Source organism: Melanerpes formicivorus, unplaced genomic scaffold (genome assembly GCF_026170545.1).
Source record: "Melanerpes formicivorus ecotype bairdi unplaced genomic scaffold, bMelFor1.0.p_v2 SCAF_20, whole genome shotgun sequence".
Lineage (NCBI taxonomy): Eukaryota > Metazoa > Chordata > Aves > Piciformes > Picidae > Melanerpes > Melanerpes formicivorus.
In genome coordinates, this window is record NW_027142372.1 from 3,083,383 (window position 1) to 3,111,057 (window position 27,675).

The 27,675-nt window shown below is 37.1% G+C and overlaps 1 long non-coding RNA gene across 1 annotated transcript; it reads left to right on the forward strand.

Moving 5' to 3' along the window:
* LOC137447409 (uncharacterized) lies at positions 1–26,576 on the forward strand. Its single transcript, XR_010988861.1, has 3 exons — positions 1–47; positions 1,204–1,324; positions 26,494–26,576. It is a non-coding gene; the product is annotated as an uncharacterized lncRNA (long non-coding RNA).
* The last annotated feature ends 1,099 nt before the right edge of the window (positions 26,577–27,675 follow it).

Sequence of the window (27,675 nt, forward strand, 5' to 3'; positions counted from 1 at the left end):
AATGAGCTGAACATCTCTGAGCTATGTCTTGCCAGGATGATTTTGAGGTATGTTTGATAAATGGTTATGTCTTTCACACACCTATTCAATAATGTTGAGCTGGCATATTAGAGGCATCTTTATTTGTTTCAAAGCACCCTCAGTCCCAAAACAGTTTTATTCCCATGATTTTGAACACAAAAGAATACATTCTTATATGACTGGCAAGATATTTTAAATAATGAAATATAATTCCATCAACACTGTGCTTTCCTATTATTTATTACTGTATAAATTATCTGCAAGTGAAGACATCCAGTTTATAATGAGATATCTAATGATTTATTCTTGCAAAAAATATTAGCTTTATTATTTATTAATTCTAGCGGTATTCCTCAGTGTATACTCCATAAATATTAACATATCTGATGTCTGGTAAAGATACGACAAAAATAACATTATGCCTGATATATGGGGAGAATCTGACATCTCATTTTTATGTAGTTGATCTTCTATAGCTTACAGTATCAAGAAGCTCAATTAATTAAAAACTTGTGGCAAAGAAGAAAACAAGTAGTGCTAATGTAAGGATATTTGGAGACTTGCATTTGGACTAAGGCCACTGTTTAGCCATGAACATTATCACAGTGGCAGTAAAGTAGGAGGGTCTGTTTTGTTCAGTTGTAGAACACTAAATGAATTCCAAAATTTCATTTAAATGAGTATATTGCTCAGCAAGTACCCATATAAAAATATTGTGAACAACATGAGGATATTGTGGTATGTCCTCATAGGAGGGATCTCTTAAAAATAATATTTATGCTAGATATTAGTTTAATATCAAAACCATTACCACTATCTACATTACTGTTAAAAATAAGCCAGATAGCTCATCATGATATCTTATGAATACAGTTGTTGTCTGAAACCCACAAAGACCATCTAGGGTTTGAGGTTTATCAGAAGATTATTGTTCAAGGCTGATTTCTCAAAACCTCAACTCCTTTACATTTGTGCTGACATAGCCTTTTGTAGAGTCCTATGTAGATTTCCTTTAAGCCAGTAATAAATTTGGCCTAGGTATAATTTATATAAGCTTGTCATATGTTTGCACTGATTTAGAACATTGCAATTGCATTTTGATATATGTGATTAAATACAGTACTGTCTTTGTAAGTACTTTAAGGACAGGTTTACAAATTGTTTCTTTGCCATTTCTCCCAGATTTTGTCTTCAGATGGAAGAATTCATCTATCATGTAAACATTTATATATTCACCATACTAATGCTGAGATCATGAAGACTTAGAAGAACATGATGTTCGTGTATGTTTCCACAATTATAGGTAAGCTTGCAATACACAGAGGGGCATATTTAATAGAGAATTAAACATGACATAAACAGTCAGACAAGCCTGGTAAATGGTCATATTCTGTGGGGAGGGGAAATTAGAGTTCCTGGTTTCAACTGGTTGTCTCTGTGTGGGTGAAATGACCTAGGTAATAACATGATAGAACTACAGGAAAAAGAAGTAGACTTGTGGCTGTAACTAAAGCCCATTATGCCATGTATTCTGTATAATGGTGGATCTCCTTCGTTTTTTTTAATACGCAGTATAGTAGTCCCAGATGTGTTTGAAGCCAGTGTGAAATTGATGGATTCAAAGAGGCTTACTCAAAAACCCTAGAAGTAAATAGGATGGACAAGTCTAAGACACTTGCATTGCATTTGTTAAAGATTTATCCCAGTATGTTTGGTGTTGATTGAGGCACCTCTACTGTTGTCATTCAAGAAGCGACTTCGGTTTCTGGCCAGTATCTTTTGGCAGGACTGTGTTATGATCGTATGGAGAATATGAATATTCAGTAGACAGAACAATTAATAAAAATATTAGTAACTTTAATACTTTCTGCAGGATATATTTTTTTTTTTTTAATTAATAGTGAAACCTATTTACTGGTTCAAAATATTTGGTTGTGGAACAGATATCTCACCAGCAGGGACATGTAACAATTTAAACAATACGAGCAAAAATCTAGAAAAAACAAACAGCAATTGAAACCATAAGGAAAAAAGAGAACATCAGCAACATGTTGGAGATTGCTGTTGGGGGGGCGGTGGGGGGTGGGGGCAGGGAATCTCTAGAGTACTCTAGGGCAACAAATCTTTAACAGATGCTTATAATGATCACATTTTGTGATTACTCACTGGTCGTGGTACCATGTGGCACGCATGGTAATGTAAACAAAACAAAAAATGGCATTGACCACGTGAAAGCTGCAGAAACACAGTTTCGATTTCTGTTGGCTTCTGCAGCTTGTTGCTGTAGCACATATAGGGTTTATGTCTGAAGGCTTTGTAGATGAAAGCTTTATAGAAAAGAGGTTGGTGCTGAAGCTTGCAGGGCTTGTCGGCTTTGTAGCTTTGCCTATTTGGAGAGGTTCTTCAGCTGCAATCTTCACAGCGGTGCTTGTTGCTTCTTCCAATAAAATGAAACTGTCCTGGGGACTCTCAGTTCCTCCTGGGGTTCATCTCTCAGACTGGCAAGACATGTCTGTCTGCTCCTGGGCTTTATAAGACATACTGTGAGGGATCTTGCATTCTGTCTTGGTAAACTGAAGAACAGCTCAGATTCCAAGCAAGGCTTGTGACTTCCCCCAGAGTTTGGACAATTGCAAGGCAAGACACTGGCTCTTTGGGCTGGTATTTATAGATTTCCCAGACAGTGATGGCCAGTGACAACAAAGATGAAGAGAGAAAAATCTGACACTGTAACCTACAGAATGAGTTTTCTCCAAATGTGGCCAAAGGCGCATGCACCTGGCCCACTTGGACCCCAGGGCATGTTCAGACAAGCCTGAGCAACATGGGCAACTTCCTGAGAAACCAGACCTGCTGGCTCCTGCCCCATTGTCTGATTCAGGGCAATTTTGAGGCTTTTTGTCCCTTCAGGACAGACTGATACTGCAGAGATGGTATATTCATCACACACATCTTCATTTATACAGCATGGGAGGACATTGACATTTGTATGCCATACTGGAAAATTTGTGCTGAGTTTGCTTGCTACAGCTGATATTAGCTCGAAGCTTAATATGTTCTCTGCATTTCAACATGTTATATCAGGATCCCACTGTTTCTCAGTATTTTGTGACATAATACCAGGAGGCATTTAGCAGTTAGTTTAAATTGCAGAATTGGAAATAGTTTGGATTTGATATGTATTTACTAATACAAAAGGGAAAATAATCTCTGAAGTAGACATATAGTAGTGTACAACCCCATATATTTACATGTAGTCCATACAAGATGATGTTTTAAAGCATGAAGCTCAAGTTGCTGCCCTGTAATCACCAAAGGAGTGCCTTGTGATGTGCTGACTGGAATGGAACAGCTCAGGACTAATAGAAGGCAGAATCCATGTGTAAAAATCAAGCAAAGAAACCTCTGTATTTCCTTGGCATTACTGATATGTCTGAGTGATGCATATGTGTCTGGAATTCTGAATTATTTTCTGGATGTGTTTTTTCCATATGCTTAATATAAAATACCTACAAATAAACCACAGGACTCTCTAAAGGCTTGTGTGCATTGCTATTGCTTACATATTTCTGAAATCTGTTGTCAGTCGTTTGACGAAGACTCAGTGTCAAAAAAATGCCAGTTCACAAGCATTCCAGAGTGTCACCTTAATTTTTCTTCTTTCCTGGGAAGAAAACTGGTTTTGCAGATGTTTTCTGATGGCAGTAGACTCCACAATATTTATTTGTTTTTTTGTCACAGACACGGATTTCTTGAAGGCCTGTGAATAGGGTTAAGGCCACTGCTGCAGAGACTCCAAGACAACCCTAAATAGGGAATGTGGCACTTCCTTTTGTGAAGTGAAATTACAAATTAAATGCTACTTTGACCATGATGTAGTTCCCCATTGGCATTTTTATTTGCTTGCAGAACCTCATGTTGGTGCGGCTTATGCTAGCCTGAAGAGCTTAGTCCTGTGATTTTGATTTGTAGAAGTTTTGTGCCTTTCACAGTATCACAGTATCACTTAGGTTGGAAAGGACCTCGAGGGTCATTGAGTCCAACCTATCAACACAGACCCCATGACTAGACCATGGCACCAAGTGCCATGTCCAATCTCCCCTTGAACGCCTCCAGGGTCGATGACTCAACCACCTCCCTGGGTAACCCGTTCCAATGACGAATGACTCGCTCGGTGAAGAACTTCCTCCTCACCTCGAGTCCGGTCAGAATTTTCTGTAGGTGTTATGTTCAGTGGATGTATATTACCTCAGGGCAAATAACTGAAGTGACCAAACTGCTGTGGATAACAGTTTTCCCAAATGATAGAAGAAAGATCAATTGCATTGAAGAGATGTAGTTGTTTAGATTAGAATGAAGGATAAATTCAATCCATTTTAAAATTATGAAAGCTGTGATAAAGCCTAAAATGAAACTAGAAGTATACATATATGATAGTAGTAAAAATAGAAGAATTCTTGTATGTGACATAACACATTTGTACATGCATGTTTTGTATACTTTATGAGAGAGTTCTGTTTTATAGTACTTTTGTAAGGTCCTCATCAAATATTGTGACCTTCATTCCTTGAATCTTGCATTGTATGCTGTTAGAACAGTATTGAAATAAAATGATACAGTGGCACATCAGGCTCCATTGAGATTTCACACAGGTACCCTTTATCTGTGCTTTCTCCAATCTGAAGGTTAAACTTGGTATGTTGGTTTAAGACTGACAAACAGGAAAAGTACCAGCAGAATGGTATTAATATATGAAATTCATCAGTTACTTTAGAATACATTTTGCTTATTATTCAAAAGGTATTACAGCCCTGCAATGATAAGGGTCTGGTTTTTTTCTTATATAGCTATTTCTTTTTTCTTATGTGTATATGTAGGGTTTTTTTGAGGTGAGAAATGCGAGACTAGTATAATTATCTGGGTCTCAGGGAGAATTGTAGCAGGAAGTCTAAGTATGATTTTGATATCCAGTAGATATTTGTTAACTGTGATACTGTTGAACACAAAATAAGCCTGATTAATATGCATCTATCTATCCCTTTTAAGAATTGTTTATCAAAGGATGAAGCATTTGTGTTTTGTACAAAGTATGAGGCTGTAGCCATATCAATATCACTATAATTACACTTCTAATCTTTCCTCCGAGTATCTCAACTTTCCTTAGTTGCTGGCAGCAAACTTTTCAAAAGAGTTTATTAATATCCACATTTGAGTTTGTGAGAACTTTCACCTGAACTTTTATATGCATTATCTGATGGAAGAGATAGTCTGAAAAAAGAATGCTAGCTCTCTTTATATTTGAAATGTAAGAGTAGAATAGGATACCAAAAATAGCAGTAGACTGGGTGCATTTTGTGATCACGTACAATACAAATTAGAACAGACTTTACTGGGTTCTGTTTGGCAGAAAATGGTAACATTACGCAAGAAGGCAGATATCGTCTCTATATATGGGCAGGGATAAATCTGGCCAAAAAAAACGGTCATGGATGCAGATGTCCCTGCTGAAGTTTTTGCACCTGGGCCATTTGGTTTCCAAACTGACCTCATGACTGGCCACAATGGCTGCCTTCTCTTCCAGAGCCAAAAAAAGAAGCGGCGTAAGTGGGTCCATATGGCACACAACAATCGACAGCAAAGATACATTGCCAACTTGGTATTGCAACTACAGTTTGTGTTTCAATGTGCTGTGGAATTGGTTCACTATTCACAGAAGAGCAAGTACTGCCAGAAGCAGCTTAATCTATGAATTTATCTATTTATGTCCTAAAAGCACTGGAGAACTGCAGTATGATTTCAGATGTTGGGAGATGTAGCCAAAGTCAATTTAACCTGAACTATGCAAATTCCACTTTGCATCCAGAATGAAGAAGTTGAGCTTCTCTTATCGATAGTGGCAAAAAAGAAAAAAAAAAGAGTACTGTATTGAATGCTTTGGGTAGGAAGCAGAATATGCCATCAGTTGACTTCCAGGACTTAAAGAAAGATTGCAAAAAAATTACAAATATGCTATTGAACAGCTGTGACCTTGGACAACTTTGTTATTTTTCCTTCCTGCCTTGGACTTCATAATAGAATTTATTTTAAAGCAATGAGAAGAGTAAAAGACCTTCGATATAATTGCCACGAAGCTAGAAAATCAAATGATATTACTGTAAAATCCTTGTAATAGGCTAGGCAATAACTTGACTGTGTTTGAGTGCTAGAGCTCTGTTTGTTCAGTAGTTGTTCATTATGTAGTTTTATTGGTTATTTTTTCCCTTTTATCATCTGTTGATAGAGGGTACTTTACTATTTGTGAGTCTCCACAAGGGTGAAGTTTGCTATTTCCTGCCTGGAATTGCAAGTGTGAGGAATGTAGTGGTACTGGGTAGTGTGAGTCCTGTCTGTATTTGTTCCATTGTGATATCTAGGATAAGATTGATGTATGTGAGTCATTCTTTCCACCTGAAGACAGCCATATAGTTTGGGTAACATGCTGGCTTTTGACTGTGGTACTCTTGTTTTCTAATGGTAAATATGAACCAAACACAGAGGGTTGGACTAGATGACCTTCAGAGGTCCCCTCCAACTTGGACCATTCTATGATTCTGTATTCACATTTGAAAACCCAGCTAATTGTAGAATTCCTTTAGTTGGTGTATCTCCGGATGTACTGGTTCTACTTCAAAATGCTGTGGTAGGATCTCAACTATGAGTGGAAAATACAATATTGTGTGATGTTGAAAGAGTCACTAAGAATACACAGCAGAAGATGATCTTCCTCCAGGTTTTCTCTGGCTCAGAGATAAGACTGAAAAATAGAAGTAATTAAATTTTCTAAATTTTTTAGCTGAGTACTACTCATTCAGTGATTTTTTTTTTTAATTTAAATTTTGTTAATGTTGAAAGCTAATCCAAGCCTACCTTTCCAGAGAATGTGTCTGTAGCTACTGTCTGTAGCTCTTCTTTCAGTTACCTGCTTGTGAGTTCCACAAGCTCACGTTCATATTTGTCACGTTGTCCCAAAGATATTTTAACGTTCAGTCTTTTAATCTTTACGCAGAAAAATGTTGCTTCCAAAAATCTGCACTTCCAAACTACAAGCACACATAGTCTTTCATAGTCATCCATTTACAGAGGTGCTGCAAAGAACAGATTTTAAACTAATCTTATCACAAAGCCCATGCAGTTATGCAGACAACATACTTAGCAGGAATGGAAAACCTAGACTCACAGGCTTTTTACAGGTTCAGTAACATTTGTCCTGCCATCAAATTCTCTCTGAAATGCTTCTCTACCTACAGTACTCTCCTAAGCACTCTGTAGAATTGTTAAAAACAATAAAAAAGGAGAAAGCATCCAACAGCCTGCCAGCTAAGGTACATAGAAGCAATCTGTAAAATTAGCAGTCAATATAAACACACGAAACCATTTTTTTAATATATATACAACCAAGTCATTAGACTTCAGTCCATGTGCCACAAGCAGAGTGCTTATACTTGTCTTATTAATGTTGACTTACACTCAACAAGGTTATTCTCCTAGGAAAACAAAATACATTTTTGAAAGGCCAACTCAGTTCCTATAAGGAATTGCTTCAATCCAGGAATGAGCTGATTATATGCATCTCATTGTAGCATACATTCTGGGAACCCACATGAAAATATCAGTGAGCAATTAATAATTTTTCTAAATAGGAAAACATTTTATCTTATAAAAGTTTTATATACTTTTTATATACTATAAAAACTAATAATAATGAGACTGAAAGAAGCTCCCCATACTATCCTTATATAGTCTTTAAGCAGGCACTGTGTTGCTCAAGTCATAATGAGAAATACATTTGCTGCAAGTAGGCTAGGCTAAGGTAATTGTACATTATGATTATATTCTCTTATTTTATATTAAACTCTTCTAAACTCAACTCTTTATCTTAACCCTGAGCTTTTGTGCATTACTTTTTCCCTCACAACTGTGTTAGGGGAAAGAGGCAGGTTAATCCATGCAAAGTGCTTTAGTCTGTTACACACACCTATGCCAATACTTCTTTAATATATAATGGACCCTAAAAATAATTTTGTGGGTTTATTTGTGATTCAGAACTCTTACCTGCAAAACTTGAATGTCACTTCGATATGAAGTTCATATAGCTATGACTTTTCTTTATAAGATTTTGATTATTTTAGTCTTTCAGATGACCCTTGTATATTGCTTATGAATTCAACATCAGATATAGGGGTTTTGTGATCCTTTAGGAAAAGACATTAACCTTATTGAAAACAAAACCAATTGTTTTATATTACATGCTGCTCTTGCTGTAAAAGCCCTTGAGCAAGCAAAGAAGGAGTATTTCTATCATACTCACTGTTTTATGCATTATTTTCAGACTTGTAAATATATATAACAACAATAGATATACCAGGTTAAATTACAAGCTACTAGACAGGCACCTTTGTCTTTCTTGTCCTGTAGTTGCCATGATTCAGCTGTGAGGACTTTATAGCTTAGCAGAAAAATGCATCTTTCACAATGACTCCACATAGTTTTGGAGATTTCCAGGTGCTAATTTGGTTGGTGGGTTTTATATATCATGTACTGCTGAAACAAGAGCAAGACTCCTAAAATATCTGAGACTATATCTCTGTGAACATGTGGACTGCACCTGTTATACAACCATAAGCATTAAAAATAATAAATTATTCCAGTCTGCCATCTGCTTGTCATGCATTTGTTGTATGAATTATACTTTGATAAGAAAGGTAGCTGTGTAAGAGTTAAGAAAATTTTTACTTACTTCTTGTTACTTACCTGTAGGTTTTTTTACTTACCTTTATTAACTTATTAATTAACTTACTTTATTAACTTATTTATTTATTGAAATATGTCTAGTCTAGTAAAATGTATAGACTATCAAAATGTTATGCAAAGTCTCCTAGTGGTTAAAAAAACCCAGAATTAATACTATATTGTCTGTGTCAATAAATAAGTAGTATTTATCAGACACTTGGGAGCATGTAAACTTAAAGGAAATGCACAAACCCTGCAGTACTAGTATTTTTAGCATGGCTAAACACAGCAATTGTAGATCCTTACTCACATTTTAGTAACAGTATGTCTGGGCTACAGAATTCTGACCATTTATGACTCATGACAGTGGCCTGCTGAGGGGTTAAAGGAGGCCCACAGAGACTTAGTTTGGGGTTCCATGTATTTTGTACAGGCTTTCTATTGCCCTGCATTACTCTACTTCTTCATGACCCTGATGTAACACTCTGAACAGGGCACAGGAAGAAGCACAGAAGATACTCTGAGTGTACTAAGCAAGTTAAGACTCAAAGGACTTGGGAGAGCTATCCCAGAGGATCATGATGAAACTCAAGTCTGAGATGAAGCTGAAAAAAAAGACAAAGGAAGCTTGTCAAAATTTTAGGTGGATCACAAATTCTCTGTGGCACTTCCATGTTGAAATAGGAGTTGTGGAAGGTTTTAGTGCAGTTTTGTACTTGAGCACCTTATCAAGAGTCTGTACTTTGGAAGTATTTGCTGCTTGTCTGTGTTTAGAAATAGATTGGGAAAATGATAGAACATCTTTTGCTTCACAGCAGCGAGGGTTATGTATGTGATAATTGAAAAGAAACATCTGTTAGAGATTGTAAAGGCAAGTCTTTACCATAAAAGCAATAAGCGAACACTCACTGGACAGGAAAAGTGGAATCCATGAGGGAAGTTATGATCTGAGTCTTATAAGACTCAAGAACATTTCAGACTGGAACTGATTCAGGTGCTAAGCAGCTATACAAATACCATGAAAAATTGTGCAGTTATAGATTTAAATAATTGCTCTTAATGTGAAGAAGTCCATTCAAAACTCTACCCAACACTTATAGAACAGCATTTTCAATAATTTTATATGCATTTTATTATTTTTGCTGACAGTAGTGAGGCAGTAGATGCTATAAAATACTTTGAGAATGCAATTCTTTAACATGATTTTTAAAAAGAATAAAAAATTAGGCTCACAGGATAGTCCATAAAACTACTGTAGTCTCAGTTCAACTGTTTCTGCTGCTGGTTTATGAGCTGTGTCCATTGTTCCTGTGGTAGTACCGTACTGACCTTTCCTTGGCCCGTCTGGTACACTTTTCAGATGAATGTTGCTGTTAACAATGCCCCAGTTCAAGCTGATGCTGAAGTGCAATTTAGTCATTGTTTGCCAATGATTAATCAAGAAGCAATTTCATAATGAAGTCAGCATTAAAATGTATGGGCATGTGGCAAATCAGATTGAATGGCAATATCTCAGAATGTATAGCATCCCATTGTTAGGTTTCTTTTGTGGTTCTCACTCTCCTGGGGACCTGAGTATAGACTGTGATATGCTGAGAGCCCTGTTTGTTTTACATTTTAAATGATTAGTGGAAGATTAAACTTTCATGCTAACTGAAAAATATAATGAAAATGCCAGATTCTGGGCTCCCTATCTAAATATTATTAGCTTTTACATGGTGTGTTAGGTTCTTCTGTTCTTGCTGACTCACAGTCCGTAACCTTTCTTTTGTTAACACATTTTAATTCCCTGTTCAGCATCCCTAGACAAAAAGGCATTGTGATGTAGCAGTGGAAGGAAGGAGAAGAAATAGCCTAAAAAGAGAAAATAATGGAGGACTATTTTTAGACACTTCCATTAAATATAAACACAAATAAGACTAGTCACTTGGTGATGAGATAAATTATATTTAAAATGGCCATAATTTTTGGATCAGAGGAGGGAATTTGTAAATAAAAATAGTTTATATTAGGTAACAGTGTGCTTACACACATGTGCACTGTAGCTTCTCCATGAGCCTGTCCTGTGCTAAGGACCTATGTCAAGTCCACTTATCATGAATTGCCAGATGAACTTGTAAATTCCAGGACAGTGGGGAAAAAAGCATCTTGTGAGTAGGTTGATTTTGTGTACATTCTTGCTTTCTTCCATTATCAATGTTTAAAATCTTTCTCAGGCTGGTCTCATGAAAAATTTTGTAACTGGGCTATCACTCAAGTAAATGGTGATGTAGAGTTTCCTAAGTAATAAGATTGCTGTTTAACAGCAGCAGCTGACATTTCTGAGATGGATGGACCATTCAGAGGACAAAGAACTGGCTTGACAGCTGTACCCAAAGGGTGGCTGTCAATGGATCCATGTCCAAGTGGAGGCCAGTGACAAGTAGAGTCCCTGAGCGATCAGTACTGGGACCAGTCTAGTTTAACATCTTTGTTGGCAACACGGACAGTGGCATTGAGTGCACCCTCAGCAAGTTTGCTGATGACACCAAGCTGTGTGGTGCAGCAGACAGCTGGAGGGAAGGGAAGCCATCCAGAGCGACCTTGACAGGCTGGAGAGGTGGGTCCATGACAACTTCATGAGGTTCAACAAGACCAAGTGCAAGGTCCTGCATCTGGGTTGGGGCAAACCCAGGCACTGATACAGGCTGGGCAGCAACTGGCTTGAGAGCAGCCCTGAAGAAAAGGACCTGGGGGTGCTGGTGGATGAGAAGCTTAACATGAGCCACCAGTGTGCACTTGCAGCACACAAAGCCAATCAGATCCTGGGCTGCATCAAGAGAAATGTAGCCAGCAGGTTGAGGAGGTGATTTTCCCCCTCTACTCCATTCTGGTGTGACCTCACCTGGAGTATTGCATCCAGTTCTGGAGCCCCTATTACTGGAAGGATTTGGAGGTGCTGAAGCATGTCCAGAGGAGGGCCATGAGGATGATTAGAGGGCTGGAGCACCTCTCCTATGAGGACAGACAGAGGGAGTTTGGGCTATTCAGTCTGCAGAAGAGAAGGCTTGGAAGAGACCTTATTGTGGCCTTCCAGTATCTGACGGGGGCCTACAAGAAGGCTGGGGAGGGACTTTTGAGGGTGTCAGGTAGTGATAGGACTGGGGGAATAGAAAAAAATAGAAATGGGTAGATTCAGATTGGATATTAGGAAGAAGCTCTTCACCATGAGGGTGGAACAGGTTGCATGGGGAGATGGTGGAGGTCCCATCCCTGGAGGTTTTTAAGGCCAGGCTGAGTGTGGCTCTGGGCAACCTGATCTAGTGTGAGGAGTCCCTGCCCATGGCAGGGGGCTTGGAACTAGATGATCCTTGAGGTCCCTTCCAACCCTAACGATTCTATGATTCTGGGAGTTTACCCATTTTTAATTTCCAGAGCAGAGTTTGTTCAAGTATATCTGATAATTCAGGCAAAGGATTTGTACAGCCACTGAGGAAGAGTAACGTGAAAAGAAGCACTGAAAGAAATGAGAAAGGAGATGAAGCTGTGCTGTGTAAAGAAGGGAAATACAGAACTGAGTACGTAGCTAAATGTTCTGTATACTTTGGGGAATATTTTTGAAGGGTTATGTATAATGCTTTATAACTTACAAAAACTTCAGAGATTTTGCCTGACCATTGTCTCGAAGATGCAGTTTATTTAATCATCCCCAGAAGTCAGTTAAGGATAATACCAGCAACCAAGTAGCATTTTTCATCTCGAGTTTGAAATAATAATTAGAATTCTAATTTGAAAAAAAAGTAAAACAAAACAAAACAAAAAGGTGAAATCAAGGAAGTTGACTGCAGGAGTTATTGTCATGGTCATCTGGCTGCCATTGGAAAATTATCCTGCAGCAAAGTGTGTCAAGGAAAAGGTACAGGAGGTTTGCATTTGACAGAATACTTGTCTTTATAGTAAACTATTGCTCTCTGTAGTTTCTTGCAAGTAAACACTGCTGACTGCAAATGCAAACCCTGTTATGGGTAGACTGATCTGTATCTGGAAAATCAAAATGTTACTTTTTTCTCTCCTGGTGTAGACAAGATTGTTTTTAATAGACTGATGGGGGGAATCTGACTATTTTTTGTCTAGTGAATGCACAACCAACTAAAAACCACACCAGAACATTAAAAATATCCTTTTCTTGTATAATTTCAAGGCATTAAGTGGAGTGATGGTGAAGTATGTATCTCCCTTTAAAGCATCCTATATTTTGACATATAGTTACCCGGGGAGGACCAGGAGACTCAAGCATATGAGGGAAGATCCAGGGTACAATGGATACTAAGCTTTTGGATCACCATTATCTTTTTTCCCATTAAAGCCATCTTCAGACTTTCACCAAAGTGTTCCTATACTTACCACACCTGAAAAAAATATGAATCATTAAAATAACCCAACCAAACCACACCTAAACGAAAACAACCCCACCAACAAACTAAAGTAACTACAGTGTATATATCCCATAATCCAATGAGATCTGAATGTAAGTCCAAGACATTTTTTTTATGAAATCCTTAATGAAAGACTTGGTGGTTGGGTATGAGATGCCCTTCGTCTTTAATATGCAGCAAAACCCAGCATGTTTTATTCAACGAGTCAGACGAGTGAGTGTATTCAGACTATAAATTTGTACATTATGTACAGATAAAACACATACAATGCCGAGAAACTGGCAGAGAAATTTCCAGTTGAATTTTTTTTGTTTGGGTTTGTAAAAATAACTGTGGTGCATCAATTACTCCCTATTGCCATGGATACAAGTGATACTTTATTATATAACTGTACAGCTGTGCTCAGTTCTAATATGAAAAACAGTCTTTTTCATCTTTCTATTTCATAGTTACTGAACTGAGATAATAACATCTCCTTTTACCTATGAATGTATTCAATTTCTTTGCCTTTCTCTAAAGTATTATTGATTAGAATTTCATTAAAGCATTTTTAATAAAACCTATGGCAAATGCTTCTGTTCTACTACAAGGATGCTATGACTGAAAGTCATTCTATTATGTACTATGCATGCAATAGAAGTACATACCAGAAGAATGTTATTAAGTTTATAAAGTCAAATATTCAAATACTACAGTTTAATCAAATTGAGGCTATATTGCTTATGTATCTTGTGATGCAGTCTTCATTCAGATGTTTTCTCTCCCTTATTTATTTCAAACTGCTCTAATAAATCTGACTAATAGAAGTTTTAATTCTGACATGATTCTCACTAAATATAATTGATTGATTTTTCAGTATAAATTATTACTGTAGTGTGTAAAACCTTATGCACATAATTAAATATTTTGTCACTTCAGCCCTGGATAGTACTATTTCTGTTTTACAGCTGGGGATCTAAAACTTTGAGATCATTGCTGCAAAATTGATACTTCTGTGGATTGTAAAATTAGAGCACTCTCCAAATGTTTTTTTTTTCCTAGTACTTGAAAATGTAAACCATATAAAATGGTATTTGAACTGTTCAGGGCATTGTTCTTGCAGACTTGGCTCAGAGAGTTAGCTCATGATGGCAACTGAGCCTCTGTCACTGAGGAGCACGAAGTTAGCAACATTTTCTGGGAAATTTGGTTTAGAACAACCTGGACGTTTAGGTAGCCAAGTACAGGCTTGTTTGCCACAAGCAGGACAGTACAGTTCTCAGATTTAGCTCACTATCCCTTCAACTCTTGGGTATTCCCTACTGTTCCATCTTATACTCCATCCATGTTGTTTCTAATATGTGGCTGTTTAAACTTTCATACCTGATCTGTGTTTCACCCGTGTGATGGATTTCAGCTGTGGTAGAGTATATACTGGCTCTTACATCTTGGTTGTATTAGTTACAAGGTTCTGGTGGTACCGATGGAATTAGACTATTAAAGTAAATGTTAGGAGCTGGGATTGTTTAGCCTGGAGAAGAGGAGGCTCAGGGGAGACCTCATTGCCCTCTACAACTACCTGAAAGGTGGTTGTAGCCAGGAAGGGGTTGGCCTCTTCTCCCAGGCAACCAGCACCAGAACAAGGGGACACAGTCTCAAGCTGTGCCAGGGGAGGTTTAGACTCGAGGTGAGGAGGAAGTTCTTCACCGAGCGAGTCATTCATCATTGGAACAGGTTGCCCAGGGAGGTGGTTGAGTCATCGTCCCTGGAGGCGTTCAAGGGGAGATTGGACGTGGCACTTGGTGCCATGGTCTAGTCATGGGGTCTGTGTTGATAGGTTGGACTCGATGATCCTCGAGGTCCTTTCCAACCTAAGTGATACTGTGATACTGTTTTATACCATACAGGCAGTTTTGCTTTACTTTCAGAAAAATGGAACTAAGTAGATCTACTTTAAAGACTTTCTGTGTTACAGATGGAAAAGTGAGACTCTGGAATAGGTCTCGCAGGGAGGTTGTGGATGTCTCTTCCTTGGGGGTGTTCAAGGCCAAGATGGATGAGGCCTTGAGCAGCTGAGTCTGGTTGAGAGGTATCCCTGCCCTTGGTGGGGTGTTTGGAGTAGGTGATCTCTACAGTCCCTTCCAATCTAAGCCACCCTGTGATTTTATGATTTGTTTAGGATGTTCAATAATAGTGCAAAGTGAGAATTCAAAGGTCCTCATGTATTCAAGAAAGTAAATTTAGGCTTAGGGCTGACATGGCAGAAGGGAGAGTAGATCTGGGGAATACAGCCAATATGGCAAACAGAGCTTGTGGAGCTATGCCTTGCTATGGTTTGGGGACAAGTACTAACACAAAAGGACTTTCATATACTCATTATCAACATCTTTAGTTGAAGATTTGACGTGTTTTTTTTGTATGGGGTTTCATTGCATAGTTAACCTAATAACCTTTCCTCTTCCATTTTCTATGCTATGTAGAAGGGTAATTAATATTCTAATAGCAGAAAAGGGAAAAATCTTGGGATCCCATGATGAGAAGTAAATGCTTCGAAATGTTGCAGTGACTTTAAACATTCAGGCATCTTCTCTGTTTTAGGAAAATCAGGGGAACATAATACTAGTTAAGGTGAGACTCTGTAAGTCTGTAATTCCTTATTTGCTTAAGAACAGATTGCAGAAAATTATACAGTTATGCAAATATATGCAGCCATTAATACCTGAAGATAAATGTACTGCTAAATTGATTATCTCAGCATGGTGATAAGGCAGCTCTTTACAAAACCAGAGGTATGTAATGCATGTTGTCACTTTGAGCAGTTTATTGCCCTATGTGTGCACCTCCTTCTTTTCTCGGACAGTGCTGACATGAATGACGTAACGAACAAGGTGAAACTTGTGGAGACCTGATTTACTAATACTACTTATGCTTGCTCCCAGGTACTAGAGATTCTGTGGAAAGAGTGATATCTGAATCTGCATACACATGTATATATTCATACACATACTTATGTATACATACTCCTGCCTGCACTAGCCCCACAGGACAACCTATTTAGAGCAGCGAAGGTGTCCTGCATGAAGGTGTGAATTAGCTCCAGTCCAGAAAAAGAGAAATAGAACAGTGACAGAAAATGTATTTTACCTTTTATTTTTAAGCATAAGAACAAAAAGTTTGGATCTTTCTGTCTTGAGAGGATTTTTTCTTGTGAAATTCTACTGTCAGATAGAGACAGGTTGGGTTTTACTAGGTCTTATACAAACTAGCGCAGACTTTATCCAGAGGACATTACAGACAAGAATTTATATTGAAAGAATAATGGACCTGTACAGGATCTTTTTATTTCATTTCTTCATTATGACAAGTTACATGGCTGGTTAGAATCTTCCTGGTTGTCAGTTTGTCTTCGCGCATCATGAGAAATAACTACAAATACCCTATGGCTTTAATTTTATATGTCTGTGTTGCAACAAATATCAGTGAGAGACTTTAATTGCAGGATCTTGTTTTCAGTTATTAATCTTTTTGCCTGAACTGCCAGGCCTTTCAGGGAGAAGGTACCTGGACACTTTGCCTCAGGTTGTGCTGCTGGGTGTTGCTACAGTCCTGTTAGTTTTTACGGTGAGTCAGGAGACATCTTCTCTTGATACTACTCTTAGTGAGGGGTTATACTCCATCAGAAAATTCTCATTTCCTTTTTTCCTCATATAAATCTGTCTTGCCTATTGTATACCTGATTTAGGACCTGGTATTTTTTTGGTTTTTTTTTTTCCTTTCAAGTGCCCAGCTTTCTGAGCTATAACTTATCTATAGGTAAACTTCAACATTCATGAGATCCTTTAGGTTTCATGATTTCCTTACTGTGACATTGACTAATAACAGTTTAAGACTGATTCCCCCAACACACCTGAAGGGACAAAAGCTATGCATAATTGTTCTTAAAGTGTCCTGGTTTTAGAAAGGACCATAAACAAAAGCAAGGGTTGAGCTGAAGCTGTGTTTTAAGGCACATGTACTGAATCTAGGCGTTCTTTTAAGCATGTAAGAGTTTGCTGCAATTAGAAACTATTATTAACACTTCAATTAGCCTTGGGCATTATCTTTCCTCTCCTATTTAGATCATATATTGGCACTGGTTGTTCATGTTGTACTTTTAAGTAATGTACATCAAGCCTATTCTACTGTTTCATTTTTCCCTCTTAATGCCTATTTGACACCCTATTTGAAACATTTCATTTTACACAAAACAATTATTCATATATTAATTGTGCTCTCATCTTTCCCCCAGTGCTCTTTATCTGATTATGTTGAATACAAGTCAGTATATTACTGACTTCCAATTCTGTTACATACTAAACAGAGGCATTATGAATCCTGTTTATAATGGTGCCATTAAAAATGATGTGCTGTCAAGAATATCTTATAATGATGGTAGAGAATGTGTGTTTTCAAGGATATTTAATGGCTATATGGTTTTAAAACTGCAATGGAATACTTTTAATGGATTCCAGTATAATAAATCAATCATACCTTGCTTGACTTACTTACAATTATGTCTGTGCTAACTGTGTCTTATGAGAAACTGCAGTTAGCTCAGGAATATCTTTCCCTCTCCCAGCCTTTGGACATTATTCAGGTTTGGCTTTTGTACAAGTATTTATCTGGAACATCATTATTCTGGACCTTTTTTTTCACCAGATTTGTTATGTCATTAAATATATGTGCAATGCAAAACACTTGTAATAAGCAGTTTTAATTTAAGTGATAAACATTAGAAAACCTACAAGCTTTCTTAACAGGAGACATTTAGCATATTCCTCATGTGTGAAATACTGCCAGTAGTAGTATGTACATGAGATGATTCCCTATGCAACAGAAGTGCTGCACTTGCACAAAACACAGAACAAGAACAAGGGAGAAACTATACTTTTGCTGCAACCAGCAAAGAAACTGTGACTCTAGAAGATAATCTGGGGAGGAAGAAAGCTAGATGGGTCCATGATTCTAGAACTGTGAAGTCAAGTTATCAAATACTGCTGTTTCATCCCAAAGATACTTCTGGAGGCTTTCCTACCTAATTGATTACTTTTGACATTTGCATAATGAGTTGGAGTGTGAAGAGGATTTTTTCTCTACTCTGTTTCTTCCAATCAGTGATAGCTGCAGAAAAGTGTGGCATTGAGGCAACAGGACATATAATAAAATAACATCATTTTTGTTACTGGAGTGACTAGAGGAATATGTAGCTTTTCAAGTCTCACATTAGAATTATTTTATTTTTACTGTCAATAATGCCTGTTCTTTGACAGTCTGACCGCAAACTTTGAACAGGCTGGGGATTCTGCTTCAATTTGATAAAACATCACATGTCCTATGGATTTGGATTGTTTCTTTTCCTATTTTCTTGATGGTCTCTAGGCACAGAACCTGTTCATCTGGGTTTTATTGTGTGCAGAGAACTTAAGAGTCTAATTAAAAATTATCTCAAGATGCTGGCTTTTTCCCCCTGGTGTGTGTGGGGGAAGTAAGTGATCCTTTTTTCTATTCTGTAGCAGGTGGGTTGGATGATAATCACTTGCTTTCCTTTATATGCATTTATATGGTACTTTTTTACCAAAGTATCTCAGCACTTGAGAGATACAAATAAATTTTTATAGAGCAGGAACAGCATCAATGCCTTTCATCAGCGGTGAACTAAGGTATATTAAGTTAAACCAAGTTGCAGATATAGTAGACCCAAGATTGGAATGCTTATGTCTAAGCCTAATTCAGTCACTTTATGTAATTGCCATTGTCAATGAAAATATAATGTAAACACAATTTACCTCTTTTTGTGATCTTTTGCAAAGATACCAGGTGAATGAGAGGACACCTAAACTGTGTTTAGACACAAGATCTGATTCTTAGATATTTAGGTATGGTAGAAATGACCTATCACAAGAAAACTCACTGCTGCTATATCTGCTGTAGCCAGGCCCAGTATTTTCATTGTCACCACTGCTATTTTAGGGGGGAAAGAAGATGAAGTAATTAAATGTCCCATATCTATTCCACCACACTAAATGGGGAGAATTATTTGAGAAATGAATTGGAGATTGATACAGGTTTCTTATCAACAGCTATCTGCTTCATGATGCACTGACAGAAAATCTTTTAAAATATATCACTAGCTGGAAGTAGTATATGTTTATAATATTCCAGAGCTCAATTCTGCAACACAAAATTCTGTACCGTCAGGGTATTTTTTTGTTACTGAGTGACAGCGACAGTATTGTTCTTTTCCAAGATGTGTTCCGACTGCCAGGATAATGTTGTTATATTTGTTCAGATAAGATTAGTTTCTTCCTCAAGGCAAAAAGCATGCAGAAGCCTAAGCAAGTAGTAAGAAAATAAAGAACCTTAAAAAAAAGTCTGACTGTTCAGTACTTGCAAATGAAGAATAGAAAATTGTTACTCTTGGTATCTACTGTTGTCTAGATTTCTTAAATATTTAATTCAAAACCCATTTAACCAGACTTTGAGCCAAAACATACTCCCTTTATTTTTCCAGTGGAATCAGTGATGTTAAAATAGTAGAGTATGGTTTTGTACCTGATGAAAATAAAACAGCGTTTAGAGCAATAAGGCTTTAATTTTCAAAATGTTCTGGTAGGTTTGGTTTTGTGTTGTTTTCTTTTGGTTTGGTTTTTTTTTTTTTTTAAAGAAAATGTACTTTTGGAGCTCCACAAAAGTGAAGCTTTTTTACTTTCTGTCCTGTTAGCTCTATAAATTCTCAAGGTATTTCAGATTAGGCTGTGACTTATCTCAGGGAGTTGAACTGAAATAATTCTTCAGTAATTTTAGTAGTACAATCTACTGAATATTTTCTGGCAAGAACAAGATTTGACCAAATAGATGACCAGGGAGGATAAAAATGAAGCGATAAGTACATATTCCCCATTTAATCGAGACCAAATGAATGCTACTTTACTTCTTGTTCCTGAGTTTATTTTCATTTTCTTCTAAAGATACCAAGTCTCCATATGAATTGAAGAATGATTTTTATATTGTAAACTTTTCTTTTGACTTTATAGTAATTTACCCTGGAGAGACTCATTTAAAGCTTGAGGAAGTTGATGGAAATAATATTTGATTATTCTAGATCACAGCTTTAAGATTGCTGGAATTGTGTTGGGAATTTAGGAGGAAGTTGAGGAAAGGAGATACATCTCTCATTATGGCTGTTCGTTCTGTCTGTAACTTCTGAGGCATGATGTGTTCACCTATCCTGTTCTGGATAAACTTGTGCCCTTTTTTTCTGGGGGTTACCATATCATCACTTCTCCCAGAGCAATTAATCATGTAATTGTTCTCAAACTCTCATTTGGAGTGAAGTGAGTTTATCAAAGATGTATTAGTCTAATTCATCTTTTACTGAACCAGAGTGAGGGATGAATAAGTGAATTAATATTCTGGACCAGCTAAGAGAGAACCTGTTAAATTGGAACAGTATGTGTGAACAGCTGCAGGTATTTATCACTTGATTGTCATCTATTTTTTCCCATTTACAGAATGAGACAGAGGTTATTGACTGGAGTGTAGTCTACACTATTTCACTGCAGAAGTTGTGTTATGATTATACATGTCCCAGAAATGCTCTGCAGTTAATGACAGTCATGCACTCTGACCCATATATTTTTTCCCTTGCTTTGTCTAAAAAAAAAAAAAAAAGAAAAAAAACCTAATTAAAAAACACATTAAATATCATGCAAAATAATAGATTAGAATCCAAATTAACATTAGGCTATTAGTCTAAAGCTATTAATGCAGTGGCTGAACTTTGCAAGAGGTTTTTAATAGAGCTTTGACTGCTTCTATCACAGATCTTTTACATTAAATTTACATTAAACACATTATTAAGCAAAGCAATAATCCTGTGACATAATTCTGATTAATAATGTGAAGTATTGTGCAATGAACTTGGAAGGAAAGTTCATTCTTTTTGTTTTGATTATTGTTTAAGGAGACAGATCAGGTTCATGCATTTGTGGCATTCTCCATTTAGCTGCAGCTATGACCCTGACTTGAGATGCAGAAATGGCTTTGGTTGGTGTCGTTTTTGTTTCTTTTTAAAAAATCATTATATAATCACACTGTATTTAAAATTATATCATTAAGAATCTTACATTGTCAGTCTTTGCAACAGTATTATATTCAGAGTACCACCTTGCATCGTTTCTTCTTGATGCATCTTCAACATTATCAGGAGACACTCATACATTAAAAAGGCCAGATTTTGAAAGGAGCCCAGCACCTGGTAGTTACTCTGAATGAGCCTTGAAAAGGATTTTAACACAGATAGTGAATATGTAGCAGACCTTTTTCCCATACAGCCTTTCATTCTGTATACACATGATATCCATTCGTAAGTGGAGCATTGCTCATTAGTCTCATGACAGGAACAATAGACTAATGTCTTTCAGTGTGGTAGGTTAGGATTGGAGATCTATATTCTTTAGCAGTAATAAATGAATAATTAACCTGGTCTTATGCAATTGTAAGTGAAAGCCATCACGGTAGAAGAATTTTACTTCAACAAAAACTTTCTTTGAAGAAGTTTCCAGCATAATGGATTCTCAAATGTTGAGAAACACTGAGCTCTTCAATAATAGCATGGTAGTTTGATGCCTCCTAATGAGATACACAAATAGGAAGTAAATGTTGCAGGAAACCATCTGCTGAGAGAGGGTTAATAAATTTCATCCCTCTGGGATTAAGATGACTCCCTGCAACTCAGATACAATCACCTAGAGACAGATCTATGGTTTAAAACACTTGTTTGATGGTAGATACTGAAGTCTTTCAAAGATAAAGCATGGCTGAGGTTGTCAGTACTCCTGTAGATGTATGTTAGGAAGCTGAGAACCTACTTCTGTGGAAGGTATTCCTGAAGGAGATGACAGGATGAGTGTGCAAGACAGCAGAACCATCCCAACACTATCAAGAAAGGAATAATTCTGCCTATACATATAGAAACCTTCAGGCTTGGGAGCTTAGTGGAAGTATTTATCTTTGAGATGTTAGCAGCCAAACTAGTTAAACGAGGCTTTTTAGAATCCCTGTCTTAGATTTAAATGCCTAAATTTAATTTTAGTTCTTGTCCAGATAGATACACTAATGAAATGGGTCACATACATATCCAAGATACGTATCACCAGAGGGCAGTGCTAAACTGGGAACCAACTTTTTATTTTGATGTGTAATTTATGTCTATGGAAGAAAGCTGGTTTTGTTCTGCTTCAGATATTACTATTTAAAAATATGTTTCATTGAAACTAGTGTATGTCTGGTTTTAGAAGCAATGAGAAACATGATGCTTTTAATTGGAGCAAGGAAAAGAACTGTAAAACGTTACTTGTTGGAGTTAAGAAAAGGGATTTTGCTCTCATTTGCTCAGACTCTGAAAGACATTGTGTTAGCGCTTCTCCTTAAGAACATGGCAAGATTGAAAACTAAATAGACAAGTTATGTGACATGTTCTATGATTCCTCAGAGCCCCAGGTTCTCCCTTTTGGATGATGGGAAAAGGCATGTTCTGTACCCAGTCTGTGCTGCTCATCCGGGGAAATGAGTCTGGCTTACGGGGCTGTGGCCTGTGTCACGTATAGAGGCCTGGCACAAAAAGAGTTACTGCAATTTGCATAAAAATGCCAGTAAAGTGCAAACGCTGCTTCATTAATATGAATGAAGTTCACAGGATATTTACAAATTGCACAAAGCCCCCCATTTAAAAATATATATATTTGATGCAAGTCACACACAGTGTGTATGTGAAGCAGTTTCTGATACTGGCATAACATGGCACAACAATAAGTAAATGCAATTGTTGTCTTCATGTTCATTGACACAGGAACTTAGACTGGGTACTGACAGTAACAGATGTAGTGGTGGATATTAGTTGAAATGAACTCCAGTATAGTATATCATGGTAATAGGCTTTGTCAATATGAAGCATGATGTAAAATTAGGGGCTTAAATCTGCATGGGGAAGTGAAAAAAGGGTCAGATTGAAAAGGATATGTCTTTAGTGGTAATATGAGGCTTGTGGCTTTCCAGGAAGCAAGATACACTGTACACTGGAAATAATGAGAGTATGAAGCATTAAAAATATTTTACTAACAAGAGACTGGTTTCTTGTTAGTCTGTGATAATGTCTTTATGGAAATAATAGGAAACAAAACTGTGGTCTAGCATGCAGTAAGATTACATAAAATTATGTTGGGCATTAAGACTTATAATACAGCACACACCAGTAAATCTACAGAGGCTTACACACAAAAAATGGTGCTTGTCTTTCTTTCACACTTGTGAATCACCCACATGAGAGTGCATTTTGTCATGAGCTAAAGGAAATATAAAATCTCTCTCTGGATATTATTCATTAATCATTAATTTTTATGTTTTAAAGAATACAGTATCTACAGCTAAGTTGGAAAATGAATTACCATCAACTTCACTTAAAGCTTAAAAGGCATTTATTTTAAAATACTGCAGTTGAATTCAAGAAACAGTGCTCTAGTATCATAGCTCTTTAGCTTCATAGCAATGAGCTCATCTTTTCATGAAGAATTAAATTCCTAACCAGTCCCACAGATAAAAACAATATCATGAGGACTGGGCCATTTTTTACACTTTAATTACTATCATAAACCGAAGTATCAAACTGTAATTTTATAACTCTTCAGATTGTTCAGTTATACTATGTGAAGAATGAGATTTTGAGAGTTGGGTGGTCTGTGTTTTATTTTAATAAGAGGCAAAGCTATATTTTTCCATGGATTAAGTCCAACACAGAGAGAACTGTCAGTGTGAAAACAATAGAATTTATCTCCACTGATGTAGCTTGACATATGAACAAGAGCCTGAATTGTTGCCATGGCAATAAATGTGTAGGACTTATGCATGCATTTTCTGCTATAGGATTTTGATTAATGGCATTGACTAAATAGTCTGAAGTAGAAGAAACACTGCAGCAGGCCTGAGAATAGAGATGGCCTGGAATGGGTATGCACACCCTACTGCACACTTTTACTAGTAAAATAAACTGCAGTTGAAATCAGAGTTGTCAAGTCTCCAGTAAAGTATGAATTGAGGATTTAGCACTTCAGCTTAGTGTGAGAATTTAAAATGAAAAGACAGTCTCTTGAACAGGAACTGTACTGGAACACTTTTCTATTTTCATATATGGTGCTGCTTCTTTTTGGGACGAATGATTTGAATGATACGAATAGTCCTTTTCAATCTACAGTCGCTGTGGGCTCAATACACATCTTGATTCAGAAGACGATAAAGTATCTGGCTTTGATTCATTCATTAAGGTATTGAAGCAGTGGGAGAGGAGTGTGTCAGTATCCTACTGAGCCAAGGTCTTCACTGAGAATAGGGAAAAGTGGTTTTCTGGGACTCAGGCAAAATGCAAGCACCTCATGGGAGATGGTTTTATTAAGGGAACAGTCGGAACTTATCAGAAAGGGTCCTAAATAAAGGGCCTTAAAATTCAGGTAGATGTGAGAGAAAAGAATAAAAGCATATGATTTATCTGTATTTGTTTGGATGTATTTACTTAGCATTTGCAATGGCAAATCTATTGTGAAAGAAATGGGGAGTTTGAACTAGTATTCTACAAGCTGAAATCACACAAATTTTTCAGTGAATCCTGGAGCATGTGTGATTACTAATTACATATATATGTGGGATTTGAAAATAACGTAGGGAACTTTACAAACAAGTAAATAATTTTAAAAATCAGTGTAATGCAATGAATATTCTCCATCTAGAATATGAAGATTCTGATTTTTTACATGATTTCAATATATATTTTATTACCATATTTGTTCATTATAAGAGCTATCTGTGTTTAATCAGGAGTTCAGCTTTTCTCCAGCTCATCATCTGTTCCTAATCAGCCCTGTCAAGGAATCAGACTGTGGAATTTGTGACATTGCTATCATTTCTATGGTAATAGGATAGTTGATGAGCACAGTGTTATTGCCTTATTGTAGGATCTGGGAAAAAGAAGACTGGACTGTGTGGGAGGCAGAGTTAACAGGGACACAAGTGTCTGTAGTTGGAGAAAACTATTGCATGGGAAATGATGGCCAATTAAAGATATTTTTGTGAAAGGGCTCCCTTCCAATTTGCCTCAGTGTGAAATTTCCTATTATTTTATGAGCTCACCAGAACCTTAAGAATACTCATAGTTACTAATTAATAAGTATGTTTTAATACGTTTGCTGTTATACCTTGCATTGCAGTCTCTTGATCTGTGTTTCAGCAACTGCTCATTGCAAACTTTTAAGGTAAGAAGATGCCCATTACTTGGAAGTTTCTAAAACCTGGGTTTACCTGATCCTTATGCTCCCAGTTTCTCTTACCAGCATCATCTACCTCACACTGGCATATTTGTCTCCACAGTGGGACATGGCACTGGTGGTGAAACATGCTCCTTGTGGTCAGTTTCTGGGCTTTTGAAATGGCAGTGAAGGAGCTTCAGGCTGATTTTTGTGCTTGAAAATCTGGAAGCAGAGGGAAAGCTTTTTAAAGTGAGACCACCACAGCTATATAATGCTGGAGTTTTTTTTACCTCCATGCCATCTGCTGCTGAGTAGTATACTTTACAGGTGTAACTTTGTGTTTCTGCTTTTCTTCACACCTCTTCCAAAGCGAGTAACAAAGGCAGGCATGTGAAGGCAATCCGGACAGTTTATTTTGAGATAAGAAGGTTTCATTTATTGGCCTGCGTGCTGGAAGTGTTGCTACAATGTCCAATCCATCACTGTGTGGCTACTGTGTAGCTCCTGTGTTTCTTGCACCTATCATGACTTCCAATAGCTCTTGCCTCATTTCAGGACTGGGATTTTGATGAACCAACAGCAGGGAATGCAAAACCACACAGCTGTTGCTGGTGTTTATATTGAAAACTTAACCAGGAATGACCCTGGAAATACTGATTTGCTTTCATCTGATTGTGCATTAGTTCTGTCTTAGGTAAGAAAATTTAATCTAATTCATTTGAACTTAGGTAATAAGCAAAATTCAGAATATCTATTCTGTAGTCATTCATAGCTTGCTAGCAATGAAAGGATTCTTCATGGTGCTTACTGGTATCTGAATATGAATAATGGGTCATGTATAGAAAAGCCTCAGCCTTATTTCCTCATTCATCTCCCTTAGACTTTCAACAGGAAACTCTGATACAAACCCCAATGTAGGCCAAAGGGGACTGTCTGTCAAAAGTGAGGATATCACAGCACATTCATGTGTTTGACAGGTTATCACCTTAATAAGAAGGCTATCAGAGACCTTCCATCTCTCAGGCAAGAAGAGAGACCAGACCAATTATCCTGATTCACCCTCAAAAAATAATGGACTTGAATGAAATTCCAAAGCCTGCTAAAGGACATGGGAAGTGAATGAGAAGCTGAGGAGTAAGTGAACCATTGTCATTGTACATTGGCCTTTACATATGATCAACATTCTGGTTCTCATATGAATATTCTCTTTTTGCAGCAATTTTCTCACCTCTGTTGCAAGATGGGAATCAAGGGTAGAAACTCAAATGACAATGAGAAAAAAACACAAATGTTATCAGAGTGAGTTTTCCCTGTCCGGAAGCAATTCTGAAGGTGCTTTACAATTTGACTATTACTCAGGTTTAAATCTATTTTATCAATAATCTTTGGCTCCAATATGTGGGGAATATACTTTCTTGCAGACTTTGATGTAATTTTTTGCATCTTTCCCTAAGCCTCTTACCTGTTAAGTCCAAAAAAATCAGTCTTGTATTTGGTCTTCTTCAGTACATACTTGATATCAAATTCTGTATTTGGACAATCTTGAGTGGTCTGAAAGTGATGTTTAGCAGAAAAGAGCATTTGGAAGAGTTCACTGGTGTCCATGAGAACAAACTATCTCAATTTATACTTTGGTCTTAGATTTCTTCCTGACACCAAACCCCTGCAAGCAGCAGCTCAAGAAACATGTTAATACCTCTAAAAATGCAGGTGGGCAGAAAGATATGAGACCAATGAAAAATATTCAAAGAGAGATCTACTTGAGCAATGGCATGCTTAAGTGTTGTAACTATATTTGCCTTTGGGCATTTCTGTGTGTTTTATGGGAGCTGTCTACTGGCAAGCTTTGCATAAAAGGTTGTATAGGGTGGGAAGAACAGAGAAACTTTTGAGATGAGTCAGAGTATCTTCCAGTATGACCCTGAATATAGCAGAACCCAGATATGTTTGTAGTGTTCATAAAAAGGCACTGACATATGAAAACCATAGATAGGATTGAATCAAAGAAAGACTTTTCATCTTGAGTCTGTTTCCTGTAAAACCCAGCTTCATTTAAAGACGAGGCTTCTGGAACTGTATTATCCCTTAAGGCCAATGTTTATTGGTTCTAATGCAGTTTTCTCTAAGCAGATGTATTAACAGACCAGCACTTGTAGAAT